Here is a 17,861-nt window from a genome sequence, read left to right as displayed (position 1 = left end):
AAATCAGTCTAATCTTAAATACCTAGGTATTACAATTACGAACAATTTAAATTGGAAGGAACACACAGAAAATGTTGTGGTGAAGGCTAAGCAAAGGCTGCGTTTTATTGGCAGGACACTTAGAAAATGTAACAGACCTACTAAGAAGACTGCCTACACTACGCTTGATCGTCCTCTTTAAGAGTACTGCTGCGCGGTGTGCGATCCTTACCAGGTAGGACTGAAGGAGTACATCGAAAAAGTTCAAAGAAAGGCAGCACTTCTTGCATTATCGCGAAATATGGGAGAAAGTGTCACAGAAATGATACAGGATTTGGGCTGGAAATCATTAAAAGAAAGGCGTTTTTCGTTGCGACGGAATCACCAACTTTCTTCTCCGTATGCGAAAATATTTTGTTGACACCGACCTGCATAGGGCGGAACGATCATCAAGATAAAATAAGGGAAATCAGAGCTCGTACGGAAAGATATAGGTTTTTGATTCTTTCTGCGCTCTACAGGGTGAAAAATATTTAAACCGACAAACTCTGGGAGGTTGTAGGGGACATCAAAACAAATATTTTTCCCTAATGTCATTTTTTCCTATGAGGATTATTTAAACCGGTGGAGGCCGTATTACGCTCTTCAGTTGTAAGCAACTGCTGTCCACCAGTGTGGTAGTGCATTGTCTCTGTTTACTAATGGATCGATACACCTGGAGTGAGTACACTGATATGGTTGGTGCGTACTACGTAGCGCACCACAACGGACGAGCTGCACAGTGGGTTTATCGACAACAATATCTTAATCGCCGTATCGCGCATCATACGACCTTTGTCGTGAGACCGGGTCATTTAGCAGATTACCTGGACAGGGACGCCGTCGCACGGTAAGAACGTTGCAAGTTGAGGAAGCTGTCTTGCAGCGTGTGGAGCGGGATCCTTCAATCAGCACTCGTGCAATTGCACGTAACATGGGGACGAATCAGACGAATGTAAGAACAGTCCTTCGAGAGCAATTGTTACGTTCATTTCACTTACAGCGTGTCCACAACCTGGAACCAGTTGATTATCCACCCAAAGCACAGTTTTAGCAGTGGTATTTGGAACAGTGTGAAATGCATCCTACACTTCCATCCTCTGTGTTGTTTACCGATGAAGCAACGTTCGGGGGTGATGGTGTCTTCAACATGCACAATTCGCATGTTTGGAGTGAGGATAACCCACATGCCGCAGTTACTAGCGGCTCATCAAGTGCGGTTCTTCGTTAATGTGTGGGTCGGTGTTGTTGGGGACTGTTTAATTGGGCCGTATCTGCTACCTAGTTGGTCATAAAAAAATGGAAAAGTGATTGTTGGTTTAATTAGTTTGCCACCAGCGAAATCTTCCTCTACCAGTTTAAATACTCCTCATAGGAAGTGGCAACAAAACGACTATTCACGTTGGTGTGTAGAAAATATGAGTCTGGTGATATACCATCTGACTTTCGGAAAAGTATCATCCACACAATTCCGAAGACGGCAAGAGCTGACAAGTGCGAGAATTATCGCACAATCAGCTTAACAGCTCATGCATCGAAGCTGCTTACAAGAATAATATACAGAAGAATGGAAAAGAACATTGAGAATGCGCTAGGTGACGATCAGTTTGGCTTTAGGAAAAGTAAAGGGACGAGAGAGGCAATTCTGACGTTACGGCTAATAATGGAAGCAAGGCTAAAGAAAAATCAAGACACTTTCATAGGATTTGTCGACCTGGAAAAAGCGTTCGATAATATAAAATGGTGCAAGCTGTTCGAGATTCTGAAAAAAGTAGGGGTAAGCTATAGGGAGAGACGGGTTATATACAATACGTACACCAACCAAGAGGGAATAATAAGAGTGGACGATCAAGAACGAAGTGCTCGCATTAAGAAGGGTGTAAGACAAGGCTGTAGCCTTTCGCCCCTACTCTTCAATCTGTACATCGAGGAAGCAATGATGGAAATAAAAGAAAGGTTCAGGAGTGGAATTAAAATACAAGGTGAAAGGATATCAATGATACGATTCGCTGATGACATTGCTATCCTGAGTGAAAGTGAAGAAGAATTAAATGATCTGCTGAACGGAATGAAGTCTAATGAGTACACAGTATGGTTTGAGAGTAAATCGGAAAAAGACGAAGGTAATGAGAAGTAGTAGAAATGAGAACAGCGAGAAACTTAACATCAGGATTGATGGTCACCAAGTCAATGAAGTTAAAGAATTCTGCTACCTAGGCAGTAAAATAACCAATGATGGCCGGAGCAAGGAGGACATCAAAAGCAGACTCGCTATGGCAAAAGAGGCATTTCTGGCCAAGAGAAGTCTACTAATATCAAATACCGGCCTTAATTTGAGGAAGAAATTTCTGAGGATGTACGCCTGGAATACAGCATTGTATGGCAGTGAAACATGGACTGTGGGAAAACCGGAACAGAAGAGAATCGAAGCATTTGAGATGTGGTGTTATAGACGAATGTTGAAAATTAGGTGGACTGATAAGGTAAGGAATGAGGAGGTTCTATGCAGAATCGGAGAGGAAAGGGATATGTGGAAAACACTGATAAGGAGAAGGGACAGGATGATAGGACATCTGCTAAGGCATGAGGGAAGGACTTCCATGGTTCTAGAGGGAGCTGTAGAGGGCAAAAACTGTAGAGGAAGACAGAGATTGGAATACGTCAAGCAAATAATTGAGGACGTAGGTTGCAAGTGCTACTCTGAGATGAAGAGGTTAGCACAGGAAAGGAATTCGTGGCGGGCCGCATCAAACCAGTCAGTAGACTGATGACCAAAAAAAAAAAAAAGGAAAAAATGACTTTAGGGGAAAATATTTGTTTTGATGTCTCCTACAACCTCCCAGACGCTACCTTAGAGACGGACCAAATTCTGCTTCCGCCGATCCGCGTATTAATATGTAACGCAGCCAATGAGATTGCTGCTAATGTAGAACCTTTTCTCCTCGCGGATCACACTCGTGCAGTGATACCCGAACGCGCGAGGTATTATTACGAGTGTACAGTCAGTCTGCATTTGACTGCACCATTCCATACCAGTCTGCATTAGTCTGTACCAGTCTATAGTCAAGTTTCAGTCTGCACCTAATAAGATTACCATATTCCTGTACATAGCCATGAAGATAAATGTATAGACACTTTGTCAAGTATCAGAGATATGTGAGAATAAGATTAACGTACCAAGACCAAAGGAACTTCAGATTGTCAATTGTAAATAGCATCCAGAATCAAGTTACGTAATGTCTATGCTTTTTATTATTTTAATAAATGTGTGTGAAAATTAATCAAGTTCTGTTTAAAGTTGGTCACCGTCAATCTGCTACTCTAAGCGTGCAAGTGGCATTTCTATCGTCTGACCTAATGGCAGAAGATAAACACGCCACGATAAGACCACGAGACATATTGCTGACACTCGCCTACTTCGTTAGAGCGACAAGTCAAATAATCTGATGGCGTCCGTACCGAAGGTCTTACAGTACGCACACCACAAATACTTTTCACCCTGTATACAAGATTGGAATAATAGAGGATTTTGAATGTGGTTCAATGAACCCTCTGCCAAGCACTTAAATGTGATTTGTAGAGTATCCATGTAGATGTAGATGAAAAGACGCCTACCGTCGTCAGTAAGCGTCTGTAAGAACAGTTGTTGCCCATCACTCGATCTAGACGTTTGATGCGAAGACTTGGAAACAGCCTGTATACAGAGTGTCCTTAATCTGACTCGGATGTGACAGAAGCACACACATTTGTAAGTCTTATAAAAGTTTTGTGTCTGTAAAACAAAAATGAACAAGCTGATACGACACATCGCGGAAATGACGAAATGAACTGATCGATACCCTTAAACAGTGTTCGCAGAGTCGCCCGGTCTACCTTAGCAGTTGTACCTGATGTCCGAAAGTTTTGTTCTCAGGGGAGGGCGAAGGCTGGGAATGCGGCCGCGCTGCGGCCGGCTCCCAAATGTGCGTGCAGTGCGTGCGGCTGCGTGCCCGTATTGACGGGCCGCAATGGACGCCGCGGGCCCGACCGGACCGACTGCGTTACGCACCGCCAGACCGCACGCGCGGCGGTTTCCCCGCGCGGCGCTGATATCCGATTACTTCGATCGCATTCGGTCGCCACTCGCGCAGCAATTTCGCGATTCCGCGCTATTTATTTTACGTCGCACGGCATTGTCCCGGCGGAAATTGTTTCGCTCGGATTTCCCAGCAGCGTCCCCCGAAATGACAGTATTCCGGTTAATGCAGATGCATTGGGCGTGCTTTTAGCTCCAGACACGGGCCAGTCCGGCGGCGACTGGTACAGACGCGCAGAGTCTCATTGGTTTGAAAAAAAAAAAAAAAAAAAAGCTTGAAACTCTTTAGTAGAGGAAAAGTGCCTAATATGAGACACACTATTGTAAACCTATTTGAAAGACCTAAAAGTAAATGCAGTCGTATTTCTTATGATGGTAATAAGATCTTGCATTATTTAATTTTATCATACAATTATCGTATTTGCAATAATAAACAACCTTTCAGAGTAGTTATTAAATCTTCACAAACAAGGCATTTCGTAGAAATGAGATCAAGTTTTCCCAATATGAGACAGTAATAATATTTTTCTGTAATTATTTTAATACATAATAATGACATATGAAAAGAAAATTTTTACATGTTCATTCATTTCTGTTATCCTTCACTCATTTAACACTACTTAGGTTTATATTTACGGCGTCCGGGGCAAACAAAATTGTCTTCTGTGACACCGCAATCTTCGTGAGCAAAGCGATAAGATTTCGTGCACTGTGCCCATTTCTCCCCGTGTTTGCCTTCAGAAAAGCACCCAGTACAAAACAGACACTCTGCATCATCGTCATTGTTGTGGACTGGCAAGACAGCCAATCCACAGTGACGGGTAACCGAAAGGCACGCGCTTAAACTCACGCAGGCTGGCGTGAGGTCTGAAACAGGATACGTAATGAATGCTATAAAGAAAAGTATGTAGCTGCTGGAATACTTAACTTTAATCCACAATTGGTGAACATTGGTCTTGTTACTGTACATGCTTCATTAGATACATAGCAAAGGATAAATGGCGCCTTGCTAGGTCGTAACAATTGACTTAGCTGAAGGCTATGCTAACTATCGTCTCGGCAAATGAGAGCGTAATCCTCAGTGAACCTTTCCTAGCAAAGTCAGCTGTACAACTGCGGCGAGTGCTAGGACGTCTCTCTAGACCTGCCGTGTGGTGGCGCTCGGTCTGCAATCACTGACAGTGGCGACACGCGGGTCCGACGTATACTAATGGACCGCGGCCGATTTAAAAGGCTACCAACTAGCAAGTGTGGTGTCTGGTGGTGACACCACAGTCATCACTGCTGTCTGAACCCCACTGTCATCAAGATGGACATCGGATGCCGAGTCACTAGACGATTCTTCTGCTTTAGGTCTACGACTGGGAGATTTTCCACTCTTCTCCCCAAACAATTTTCTGGCTGCTTTCTTAGCTTCAGCCTCTGATTTCTTCTGTTTAGATTCTTGAAACTGCTTCACATAAGGAGTTGAAGTTATATTAGACTATCTTCAGGTGGGTTTGCGATGTGTGGGAGAGGTCTGATGTCTGCTGGGCTGACAGCTTCACCATCACCATCAGTAGTTTCATTTTCGGTTTTGGCATCTCTTTCTTGAAGAGCGGCAGCATGGCGATGAATTGAAAATTCATGTTCCGTAAAGACGTTACTGTTGCATGAGATGAGACCTGTTTTTCTGAAGGCATTCACAGATGCTTCCACTGCTGCTGCTCGGTTGTAAGCTGCCCCAAATAACCTGGCTATTAATAATGGGGTGATAACACGACCTGGGTTACTTGCCAACCACGTTTCTATCTCTTGGGCATAGTAGGTTTTCAAAGGCCCCCTAAATCCGACGTCAAGTGGCTGCGTTTTATGCTTTGAGTGAGGTGGCAAACATACAATATGAACATTGTTTTCACGTGCTGTATCTAACACATCGAGATTATGTGTGTGGGAATAATGCCCATCAAGAATCAAAATGACAGGGTCATTTGAAGATGGCTTTATATGACTCACAAAATGATCAAACCACTAAGTAAAAATGTGAGTTTGTATCCAGCCACTTGGATGACAAACTGATATTGATCCTGCAGGTGCACTGTCCATCAAGTTCCAGAAAACATTCCAATTTCTGATCATAAGACTAGTCAAAGTAATCCCTGTTTATCATAATTTAATCGAATTAAAATAAACGCAGTTGCCAAAATTTTACTACAATAAATGATGAAATATTGTTATTTCATGATAGTATTGCGTAAATTACATATAAAAAATCGTGAGAGATCGAGTTTCCCCAATATGAGATAGGTATCGTAATATGCGACACTGTCGCGTATTTGGATCCCCATATTATCGCATATTAGGAATTTCGCCATCTTACACAAAGAATCACGTACTTGCTAACAACGTTCGTTGGAAAATGAACCTAATTGTCAATAATTATAGGTAATACCGTTACAAATAGCAACAATAAAAGATTGCAGTAATATCCACTCACCTCTAAACTGAAATATTGTCTCAACACCGATGTCGCAAAAACTCCAAACACAAGAAATTTTGTATCAACCTCTACGTACTGTGTGCGGCTCAACTGTGGCTTCCTACTCCCTGTGTCGTCGTCTGGCACACAATAGACGTGTTTAAGCAACTCTCCACCAAAGTGCAATCCCTAACATGAGCACAGTTGGAGTGTCTCATATCAGGGAACTATCGCATAATAGGCGCCTTTCCTCTATATCGATTTATCTCAGATACATAAAAAATAGAAGGGAAAGAGAGATGCGAAAGGTAGCTGTGTAGCTTAATGAAGCTCGGAAACATCTGTCGAATAATGAAACTCATTGTAAAAAAGATAGCTACATCAATAGTGTTTGTTGTACATACAAGTTGTTCCAGATAAGTCTTTTTCTCCATTACGTCCTAAATAGTAAGTGAAAGATGTGCATACGAAGACTGAAGTGGCGAATGAAAATTTGTACCTAGGCAGGATTCGAACCCGGTTCTAACTATTAAGCCAGAACTGCACGAGCTAGCCTAGCACTCCCCCCTCCTCAATCCGAATTCCCATTCACGCCTTAGCCTACTTGGTACCGCCTCTAAACTTGAACAGTACTGGGGAGGTTTTCGAATTGTACTGAAATGGTGAAAGTGGGCTGAGATGTGAATGAAAATTCTGATTGTGGAGTGAGGCGAGTTAGATTAATCCGTGCAGAGCCACTGTGGCAGGGTGACGTAGTCGCACATCTGCCTAATGAGCAGGAGTCCCGGGTTCGAATCCTGACTGTGATCCAAATTTCCATTCTTGCTTCAGTCTTCATATATACACTGCTCGCCATTAAAATTGTTACACCAAGAAGAAATGCAGATGATGAACGGGTTTTCATCGGACAAATATATTATACTAGAACTGACATGTGTTTACATTTTCACGCAATGTGGGTGCATAGATCCTGAGAAATCAGTACTCAGAACAACCACCTCTGGCCGTAATAACGGCCTTGATACGCCTGGGCATTGAGTCAAACAGAGCTTGGATGGCGTGTACAGGTACAGCTGCCCATGCAGCTTCAACACGATACCCCAGTTCATCAAGAGTAGTGACTGGCGTATTGTGACGAGCCAGTTGCTCGGCCACCATTGACCAGACGTTTTTAATTGGTGAGAGATCGGGCGAATGTGCTGGCCAGGGCAGCATTCGAACATTTTCTGTATCCAGAAAGGCCCGTACAGGACCTGCAACATGTGGCCGTGCATTATCCTGCTGAAATGTACTGTTTCGCAGGGATCGAATGAAGGGTAGAGCCACGGGTCGTAATACATCTGAAATGTAGCGTCCACTGTTCAAAGTGCCGTCAATGCGAACAAGAGGTGACGAGATGTATAACCAATGGCACCCTATAACATCACGCTGGGTGATACGCCAGTATGGTGATGACGAATACACGCTTCCAATGTGCGTTCACCGCAATGTCGCCAAACACGGCTGGTCTCCGACCTGATAGTCCATGCTGCTGCAAACGTCGTCGAACTGTTCGTGCAGATGGTTGTTGTCTTGCAAACGTCCCCATCTGTTGACTCAGGGATCGAGACGTGGCTGCACGATCCGTTACAGCCGTGCGGATAAGATGCCTGTCATCTCGACTGCTAGTGATACGAGGCCGTTGGGATCCAGCACGGCTTTCCGTATTACCCTCCTGAACCCACCGAATCCACATTCTGCTAACAGTCATTGGATCTCGACCAACGCGAGCAGCAATGTCGCTATACGATAAACCGCAATCGCGATAGGCTATAATCCGACCTTTATCAAAGTCAGAAACGTGATGGTACGCATTTCTTCTCCTTACACAAGGCATCAGAACAACGTTTCACCAGGCAACGCCGGTTAAGTTTCATGGTACTACAGAGAGCCGTAGAGGGCAAAAACTGTACAGGACGACAGAGATTGGAATACGCTCAGCAAATAATTGAGGACGTGGGTTGCAAGTGCTGCTCTGAGATGAAGAGGTTAGCACAGAAGAGTAATTCGTGGCGGGCCGCGTCAAACCAGTCAAAAGGCAAATGGTTCAAAAACTAAACGAAATATCGTATAGTTCAGATCATTTTCATGTTCCGCTAGTACACTCTGGTCACATTCAGTAATATGCCTGAGATGTTCTGTAGCGAAAAAGGGAGGAGCGTGTGTCTTTCTGCGCCTTCTCTGTAGACGTTGCCAGGGAGGTGGTACGGCCTTTCTGTTTGCCGCGGACTATTTGCGAATTCGCGCGGGCGCGCTAAGCCCTCCGGCCAGTTACTCACGGGACGGCTGAACGGCGGGTGCTGTAGCCGGCGACGCGCAGGATAATTGATAATCCTCTGATTAATCTGGCCGCTTATTGGGCGCGACACAGCAGCCCTCCGGGGAAGGCCGCGCTCGGCAAGAGTCCGCGTAAAACCCGCTGAATTACCGCCGCGTCCCGCGAGGAATGTCCGGCGCTCTGTCTGCGGGCAGGTGGCCGCGCCGCTGACGCGCCTAATTTGTGGCGGGGCTTTAACGAAACAGATGAATGCCGCTGCGGGGACACACCTGCGTGGCAGCAAGCCGGCCCCTCTGTACCTGCTGCACAAGCGGTGCTGACCGAAATTCTTCCAGAAGTCGTTGGCTACGTGTTTTTACGTTCGGGTATCGTGATGTACAAGAAAGATCGGGAGAATGAGGACAGGCAAAAGTTAGTATAGATTCGTGCTGCTGTAAAAAGAGCGATGCGCGAAGCATACAACCACTAACAACGCCATACCTTAGCAAAAGATCTTGCTGAAAACCCAAGGAAATTCTGGTCTTACATAAAATCCGTAAGCGGGTCGAAGGCTTCCATCCAGTCACTCACTGATTAGTCTGGCATGGCAACGGAAGACAGCAAAACGAAAGCTGAAATTTTAAATTTAGCATTTGAGAAATCTTTCACGTAGGAGGATCGTACAAACATTCCGCTGTTTGAGTCTCGTACAGATTTCCATATGGAGGACATAGTGATAGACATCCCTGGGGTTGTGAAGCAGCTGAATGGGTTGAAAATAAATAAATCGCCAGGTCCTGATGGGATTCCAATTCGGTTTTACAGAGAGTACTCTGCTGCATTGGCTCCTTACTTAGCTTGCATTTGTCGCAAATCTCTTGCCCAGCGTAAAGTCCCGAGCGACTGGAAAAAAGCGCAGGTGACGCCTGCATATAAGAAGTGTAGAAGGACGGATCCTCAAAATTACAGACCAATATCCTTAACATCGGTTTGTTGCAGGATTCTCGAACATATTCTCAGTTCGAATATATTCAATTTCCTTGAGACAGAGAAGTTGCTATCCAAGCATCAGCACGGCTTTAGAAAGCATCGCTCCTCCGAAACACAACTCGCCCTTTTTTCTCATGATATCTTGCGAACCATGGATGAAGGGGTACTCGCTTCGGCGGTACATATACTAAAATTGGAACGATACAGAGAAGATTAGCATGGCCCTGCGAAAGGATGGATGAAGCGTATCAGACGGCTGCCATATTCCTTGACTTCCGGAAACCGTTTGACTCGGTGCCCCACTGCAGACTCCTAACTAAGGTACGAGCATATGGGATTGGTTCCCAAATAACTGATTGGCTCGAAGACTTCTTAAGTAATAGAACCCAGTATGTTGTCGTCGATGGTGAGTGCCCCAGGGTAGTGTGGTAGGTCCGCTGTTGTTTTCTATCTACATCAATGATCTTTTGGATAGGGTGGATAGCAATGTGCGGCTGTTTGCTGATGATGCTGTGGTGTACGGGAAGGTGTCGTCGTTGAGTGACTGTAGGAGGATTCAAGATGACTTGGACAAGATTTGTGATTGGTGTAAAGAATGGCAGCTAACTCTAAATATAGATAAATGTAAATTAATGTAGATGAATAGGAAAAAGAATCCCGTAATGTCTGAATACTCCATTAGTAGTGTAGCGCTTGACACAGTCACGTCGATTAAATATTTGGGCGTAACATTGCAGAGCGATATGAAGTGGGACAAGCATGTAATGGCAGATGTGGGGAAGGCGGATAGTCGTCTTCTGTTCAGTGGCAGAATTTTGGGAATATGTGGTTCATCTGTAAAGGAGACCGCTTATAAAACACTAATACGACCTATTCCTGAGTACTGCTCGAGCGTTTGGGATGCCTACCAGGTCGGATTGAGGGAGGACATAGAACAATTCAGAGGCGGGCTGCTAGATTTGTTACTGGTAGATTTGATCATCACGCGAGTGTTACGGAAATGCTTCAGGAACTCGGGTGGGAGTCTCTAGAGGAAAGGAGGCGTTCTTTTCGTGAATTGCTACTGAAGGAAATTTAGAGAACCAGCATATGAGGCTGACTGCAGTACAGTTTTACTGCCGACAACTTATATTTCGCGGAAAGACCACAAGAGAGAGATTAGGGCTCGTACAGAGGCATATAGGCAGTCATCTTTCCCTCGTTCTGTTTGGGATGGAACAGGGAGAGAAGATGCTAGTTATGGTACGGGGTACCCTCCGCCACGCACCGTATGGTGGATTGCGGAGTATGTATGTAGATGCAGATATACCGAAGTCTTCGACGGTATGAGGAAAGGTGAATGGTCGACTGCGGTTTACTCGGAGAATCTTAGGAAAGTGTAGTTCATTTGTACGGGAGACTGCGTTTAAAACACTAATGCAACCCCATCCCCGAGTGTTTGGGATCCGAACGGGTCGGATTAAAGGAAGATATCGGAGCAGTTCAGAGGCGGGTTGCTAAATTTTTTACCGGTAGTTTCGATCAACACGCGTGCATTACAAAGATGTTTAGCGAAATCAAGTAGGAATCCCTGGAGGGAAGACGACGTTCTTTTCGTGGAACACTATCGAGGAAATTTAGACAACAGGCATTTGAAGATGGGTGCAGAACGATCCTACTGTTGCCAACCTACATTTCGTGTAAGAACCGCGCAGACGGGGGCACATCGACAGTCCCTTTTCCCTCGCTCGTTTGTGTGAAGAACAGGAAAGGAAATAAAATGAGACTAAATGGTTTCAGAGGCCTCTTAAAGTCTCAAACACCTATGATGTACCGGGTGATCAAAAAGTCAGTATAAATTTGAAAACTTAATAAACCACGGAATAATGTAGATAGAGAGGAAAAAATTGACACACATGCTTGGAATGACAAGGGGCTTTATTAGATAAAAAAAAAATTCTTAAATGTGCGACAGATGTCGCTGGACAGCAAAACGTCAGTCACTGCGCATGACAATCGTGTATAAAAGGAACTGTAGTGAGAGAGAGAATCAGATGCGCCAGCAGTCGCAGCATGTTGACGTTACCTGAGAAGGCGCTTTTAGTGAAGCTGTATTATCAGAATGGGGAATGTTCTAGTTCAGCGTTACGATCCTATCGCCATAGGAAGGGGATTCGAACGGGTAAAGGTCCGTTGACAAATACAACTGTGGCGAGGATGATTTCGAAGTTCGAAGCCACGGGTTGTTTAGACGATAGACCCCGTAGTGGCCGACCGAGCACAAGGTGTAATACTGCTGAGACAGTTCAGGAAGAAATGGAGAATGTAGTGGGTTCGTCTATGCACGGGGAAGTCAGCGCTCGTGCAGTCGCACGCCGCACCGGCATTCCATACACTACTCTTTGGTTGGCACTTAGGCGTACCCTTCGATGCTATCCGTACAAAATCCATCGGCATCATGAACTGTTACCTGGCAAATTAGTGAAGTGGAGGGCATTTGCGGTGTGGGCGTTTCAAAAGATGGCGGAAGATGACGATTGTTTGAGTAACGTGTTGTGGACCGACGAAGCTCGTTTCACGCTCTGAGGGTTTGTCAACGCCCACAACTGCAGAATTTGGGCTACATAGAACAATTCAGAGGCGGGCTGCTAGATTTGTTACTGGTAGATTTGATCATCACGCGAGTGTTACGGAAATGCTTCAGGAACTCGGGTGGGAGTCTCTAGAGGAAAGGAGGCGTTCTTTTCGTGAATTGCTACTGAAGGAAATTTAGAGAACCAGCATATGAGGCTGACTGCAGTACAGTTTTACTGCCGACAACTTATATTTCGCGGAAAGACCACAAGAGAGAGATTAGGGCTCGTACAGAGGCATATAGGCAGTCATCTTTCCCTCGTTCTGTTTGGGATGGAACAGGGAGAGAAGATGCTAGTTATGGTACGGGGTACCCTCCGCCACGCACCGTATGGTGGATTGCGGAGTATGTATGTAGATGCAGATATACCGAAGTCTTCGACGGTATGAGGAAAGGCGAATGGTCGACTGCGGTTTACTCGGAGAATCTTAGGAAAGTGTAGTTCATTTGTACGGGAGACTGCGTTTAAAACACTAATGCAACCCCATCCCCGAGTGTTTGGGATCCGAACGGGTCGGATTAAAGGAAGATATCGGAGCAGTTCAGAGGCGGGTTGCTAAATTTTTTACCGGTAGTTTCGATCAACACGCGTGCATTACAAAGATGTTTAGCGAAATCAAGTAGGAATCCCTGGAGGGAAGACGACGTTCTTTTCGTGGAACACTATCGAGGAAATTTAGACAACAGGCATTTGAAGATGGGTGCAGAACGATCCTACTGTTGCCAACCTACATTTCGTGTAAGAACCGTGCAGACGGGAGCACATCGACAGTCCCTTTTCCCTCGCTCGTTTGTGTGAAGAACAGGAAAGGAAATAAAATGAGACTAAATGGTTTCAGAGGCCTCTTAAAGTATCAAACACCTATGATGTACTGGGTGATCAAAAAGTCAGTATAAATTTGAAAACTTAATAAACCAGTGTAGATAGAGAGGTAAAATTTGACACACATGCTTGGAATGACATGAGGTTTTATTAGAACAAAAAAAAATTCTTAAATGTGCAACAGATGGCGCTGGACAGCAAAACGTCAGTCACTGCGCATGACAATCGTGTATAAAAGGAACTGTAGTGAGAGAGAGAATCAGATGCGCCAGCAGTCGCAGCATGTTGACGTTACCTGAAAAGGCGCTTTTAGTGAAGCTGTATTATCAGAATGGGGAATGTGCTAGTTCAGCGTTACGATCCTATCGCCATAGGAAGGGGATTCGAACGGGTCGGATTAAAGGATTTGTCCGTTGACAAATACAGCTGTGGCGAGGATGATTTCGAAGTTCGAAGCCACGGGTTGTTTAGACGATAGACCCCGTAGTGGCCGACCGAGCACAAGGTGTAATACTGCTGAGACAGTTCAGGAAGAAATGGAGAATGTAGTGGGTTCGTCTATGCACGGGGAAGTCAGCGCTCGTGCAGTCGCACGCCGCACCGGCATTCCATACACTACTCTTTGGTTGGCACTTAGGCGTACCCTTCGATGCTATCCGTACAAAATCCATCGGCATCATGAACTGTTACCTGGCAAATTAGTGAAGTGGAGGGCATTTGCGGTGTGGGCGTTTCAAAAGATGGCGGAAGATGACGATTGTTTGAGTAACGTGTTGTGGACCGACGAAGCTCGTTTCACGCTCCGAGGGTCTGTCAACGCCCACAACTGCAGAATTTGGGCTACCGAAAATCCTAGAACTGTCGTGGAAACTCCATTGCACGACGAGAAAGTCACGCTATGGGTTGGATTTACCACATCTACCTTTATCGGGCCTTTTTTCTTCGAGGAAATGCGTGATTCTGGTTTTGTAACTGCTACCGCGACGGGTGAGAGGTACGCCGATATGTTACAGAATCGTATCATCCCCAGCCTGGCTGATAAACGCCTGCTGGAACGTACGATGTTTATGCAGGATGGCGCTCCATCCCATATTGTTAGACGCGTGAAAGACCTCTTGCGCGCGTCGTTTGGTGATGATCGTGTGCTCAGCCGCCACTTTCGTCATGCTTGGCCTCCCAGGTCCCCAAACCTCAGTCCGTGCGATTATTGGCTTTGGGGTTGCCTGAAGTCGCAAGTGTATCGTGATCGACCGACATCTCTAGGGATGTTGAAAGACAACATCCGACGCCAATGCCTCCGGACATGCTTTACAGTGCTGTTCACAACATTATTCATCGACTACAGCTATTGTTGAGGAATGATGGTGGACATATTGAGCATTTCCTGTAAAGAACCTCATCTTTGCTTTGCCTTACTTTGTTATGCTAATTACTGCTATTCTGATCAGATGAAGCGCCATCTGTTTGACATTTTTTGAACGTTTGTATTTTTTTTGTTCTAATCAAACCCCATGTCATTACAAGCATGTGTGTCAATTTGTTGTACCTCTCTATCTACGTTATTCCATGATATATTCAGTTTTCAAATTTATACTGACTTTTTGATCACCCAGTATATGTGGTGACTGCAATGCTGTTAGAGTTTAGAGGGAATACCAAGTTCGCTAAGGCGTGAATGCTAATCTGGACTGAGGAGGGAGCTATGCTGTGGCAAAGCTGCCGTGTCAGGGTGGCGTAGTGGTTGGCGTTTCTGCCTAGAGAGCAGGAGACCTGGGTTCGAAGTCGGGCGTTGGTACAAATATTCATTCGTCGCTTGAGTCTGCATGCATACATCAGGAAAGGAAATGAGTAGTAGGGGTATAAGGTACCCTCCGCAAAGCACCATACGGTGGTTTGCTGAGTATGTATGTAGATGTAGAGTAGCTAATGGATATTTCGAAAAGAATGAGAACATTTTAACAGATAATTAATATAGTGTTAGATTCTAGAAATATGTCCACTGGACTTGGAAATCAGAAAAATAAAAGCCCTGAATTGATTAAGAAAAGGCGGCCAAACGGACGTTTGAAAGGTACTTGGAACTGAGCCCAACGCGATAAAGATACAAGATATCATATAAGAGCTGTGGCAAAAGTGAATGGGACGTTACAGGCACAGACAGGAAAACACATGAATATCATAATAACTCCTAGGAGACAAGGTTCTGGAGAGCGCAGGAGAAGAGAAGCTTCTGGAGTTTCATTATTAAAAGAAGAGTGCAATTTACAGGCCATCTATTAGGACATAAAGGACTTCTGAACACAATCATAGAGGGATATGTCGAGGGAAAAAGGCCAAGAGGAACACCACAGCTGAGGTACATGTATCAAATCGTGAAGGATGTGGGCTGCAACACCTATAAAGAAATGAAGAGAAAAGCTGAAAGACACACAGAATGGAGACAAGCTGCCATTGTAGCTGTTGCAAACCAATCCTTGGATTGACCACTACAGAAGAAGACCAAGGAGAGACTAAAAATATTTCTGTATCTTTCGAGACTACTATCCGATCACCGCCCTTTCTTTCGGATAGTAAGTCAAATATGTTTTAATTCCTCCACGTACACCAGAGTTACACTTATTTATGTCATCACTTCCCCTTCCCCATTCCCATCCCCACTGCTCAGTCCTTTATGTGACAAGTTTGGATAAAATTATTCAAAGCATTCCAAATTCCTGCTGTAGCATTCACACCCCCCTATCCCATTTTACATTCATAGATTTGTTTAGAAGAGATCTCATTCCGTGTCTGGAGCTTGCGAAACCGTCTGGGAGACGCGTTCATTAATTTCTATAGTTCAATTCTTTTATCTTGGCGGTTCGCGCATGCTGGCCCAGACGCGGGAGATTGCTGCGTTGCCAGTTGTACGCGCCAAGAGAAGCAGCGCCATAGTATAGTTCGCAAACTTACGTTTAAGGGGGAGCGCGTAGTTTATCAAGTAAAGCCACCACGGCCGCATTAACCCTTTCGCTGCTACAGAGACGTGCTCCACGCATTCCGTGCTGTGCGCGATTTTGTCTTCACTGCACTGCTCGCCTGTGCAGACACATGGTGTTTCGACTGCTTTGACACACTTTATCATTCGATTTCACAAAAACTTTTTGGACCAAAAATTTGATTTTTACACATCTTCTTGACTGATACCTTCCCCCCATAAATGACTTAATTTTGTTTCGATGTTCAACGCAGTTATTGTGCAGCATTAGAAGTAGTAAACCATTGCACGAAATTTTGAAGAGTTTGCAGGGAAAAGTCCATAGCGTATATTTTCCGTATGGTCGATTTTAGTTGCCACTAGAAATTTCAAAAAATTACATTCAAACGAATAAAATTCATGAAGTATGACACTTAGATATTGTTTTTAAATAAAGGAAATATTAAGCACCAAACAAGGTTTGAACTCAAAACCTTTCATTTAGTAGCCCAACACTTTCACCATTACGCTAATGCAGCTCGTCATTCAATCAACCTCCCGAAGAACTTTAAACTGTCACACAAAATACCGACAAACATTGTTGGTATGACTATGAATTACGTTTCGTCGAAGTACAATAGGAAATAAACAATTACCACTGTTCTTTATTGCGAAAAAGCGGTTAGTTAGAATGATACAAACACCTCTCCTTGCTATCGCCTAAATTAGGAGGCTTATTGCTTGTTTGGTTTAATTAATTAATAGAATATGAAGCAGTTGGTATAAAGAATGCTTTCTCCAAACTTTCTATACCAAGGCATTGCTATCAAGACATCTGCTATCAAGACATTGCTTTGGTTCAATTACTTTATTTATGACTGAACGTTTCTAAAACTGAAGACACTCGTCCGTGCTCTGCACTGCAGTCGAGCTCTGGCAACGCCATTCTCTGTTCATTGGCTGACTGAGTCTTGTGACGCCAGATGCGCAGAACGAACCTAAACTCGGCCGCCGTCGTAAATGACGCGCACTTTAGTAAACTCACGACTACTCTCACGTAAGCCGTGAGGAAATATTTGCATATCCGAGCTGTTCGAAGTTTAAACTACCCCCCTTACTAGAACAAAGCTCACGAACAGCCATGACCCTTAACAAAATTTACAACTTTTCCTGACAAATTTAGCTACTGTAGTGTGAGAAATGTAGGCTTATAACACATACTTCATAATCGGGGGCAGTTGGCGTGCTGTCGGAATGCATCGTGATGCCTGTAGCCTCAAAAATGTGAAATAAAATTGGTATTAATCTTACAAAGCAAGTCACCCGTTTACGAGTGAAGTGAACGATGCTACAGGTTAATCAAACACTTGCGAGGTTACAGCTGGCAGCACTGTTGCTGCCGCCTCGTGTGCGCATGCGCACCTGCTGCAGAACGCCCTAGCTAGCCTTGGTGGCAGGACTGCGTGCAGCGAGCTGACACGATATGCCAGTCCCGCTACCTTCCCCAACTCCTCCCCACTCTCCTACCACCCCCCCCCCCCCCGCCCCCCAGCAATCCCCCTTCACCGGGCTCAGGTGCCGTGCAGCCGTGCCAACCCCACGGGCGATAACGCGTCTTGCTTTATGGGCGGAAT

At 44.8% G+C, this 17,861-nt stretch overlaps 1 protein-coding gene and 1 non-coding gene across 2 annotated transcripts in view; one reads left to right on the top strand and one right to left on the bottom strand.

Annotated features, from left to right (window-relative positions):
• Positions 1-17,861, bottom strand: part of LOC126456614 (uncharacterized) — a 38,313-nt gene that overhangs the window by 14,895 nt on the left and 5,557 nt on the right. The gene's annotated exons all lie outside the window — the stretch shown is intronic.
• LOC126424538 (U6 spliceosomal RNA) lies at positions 10,001-10,106 on the top strand. Its single transcript, XR_007576185.1, has one exon. It is a non-coding gene; the product is annotated as a U6 spliceosomal RNA (small nuclear RNA).

This window comes from Schistocerca serialis, chromosome 1 (assembly GCF_023864345.2).
Source record: "Schistocerca serialis cubense isolate TAMUIC-IGC-003099 chromosome 1, iqSchSeri2.2, whole genome shotgun sequence".
NCBI lineage: Eukaryota > Metazoa > Arthropoda > Insecta > Orthoptera > Acrididae > Schistocerca > Schistocerca serialis.
Note: the sequence above shows the minus strand (reverse complement) of the source record. Positions and strands in the feature narration are given on the sequence as shown.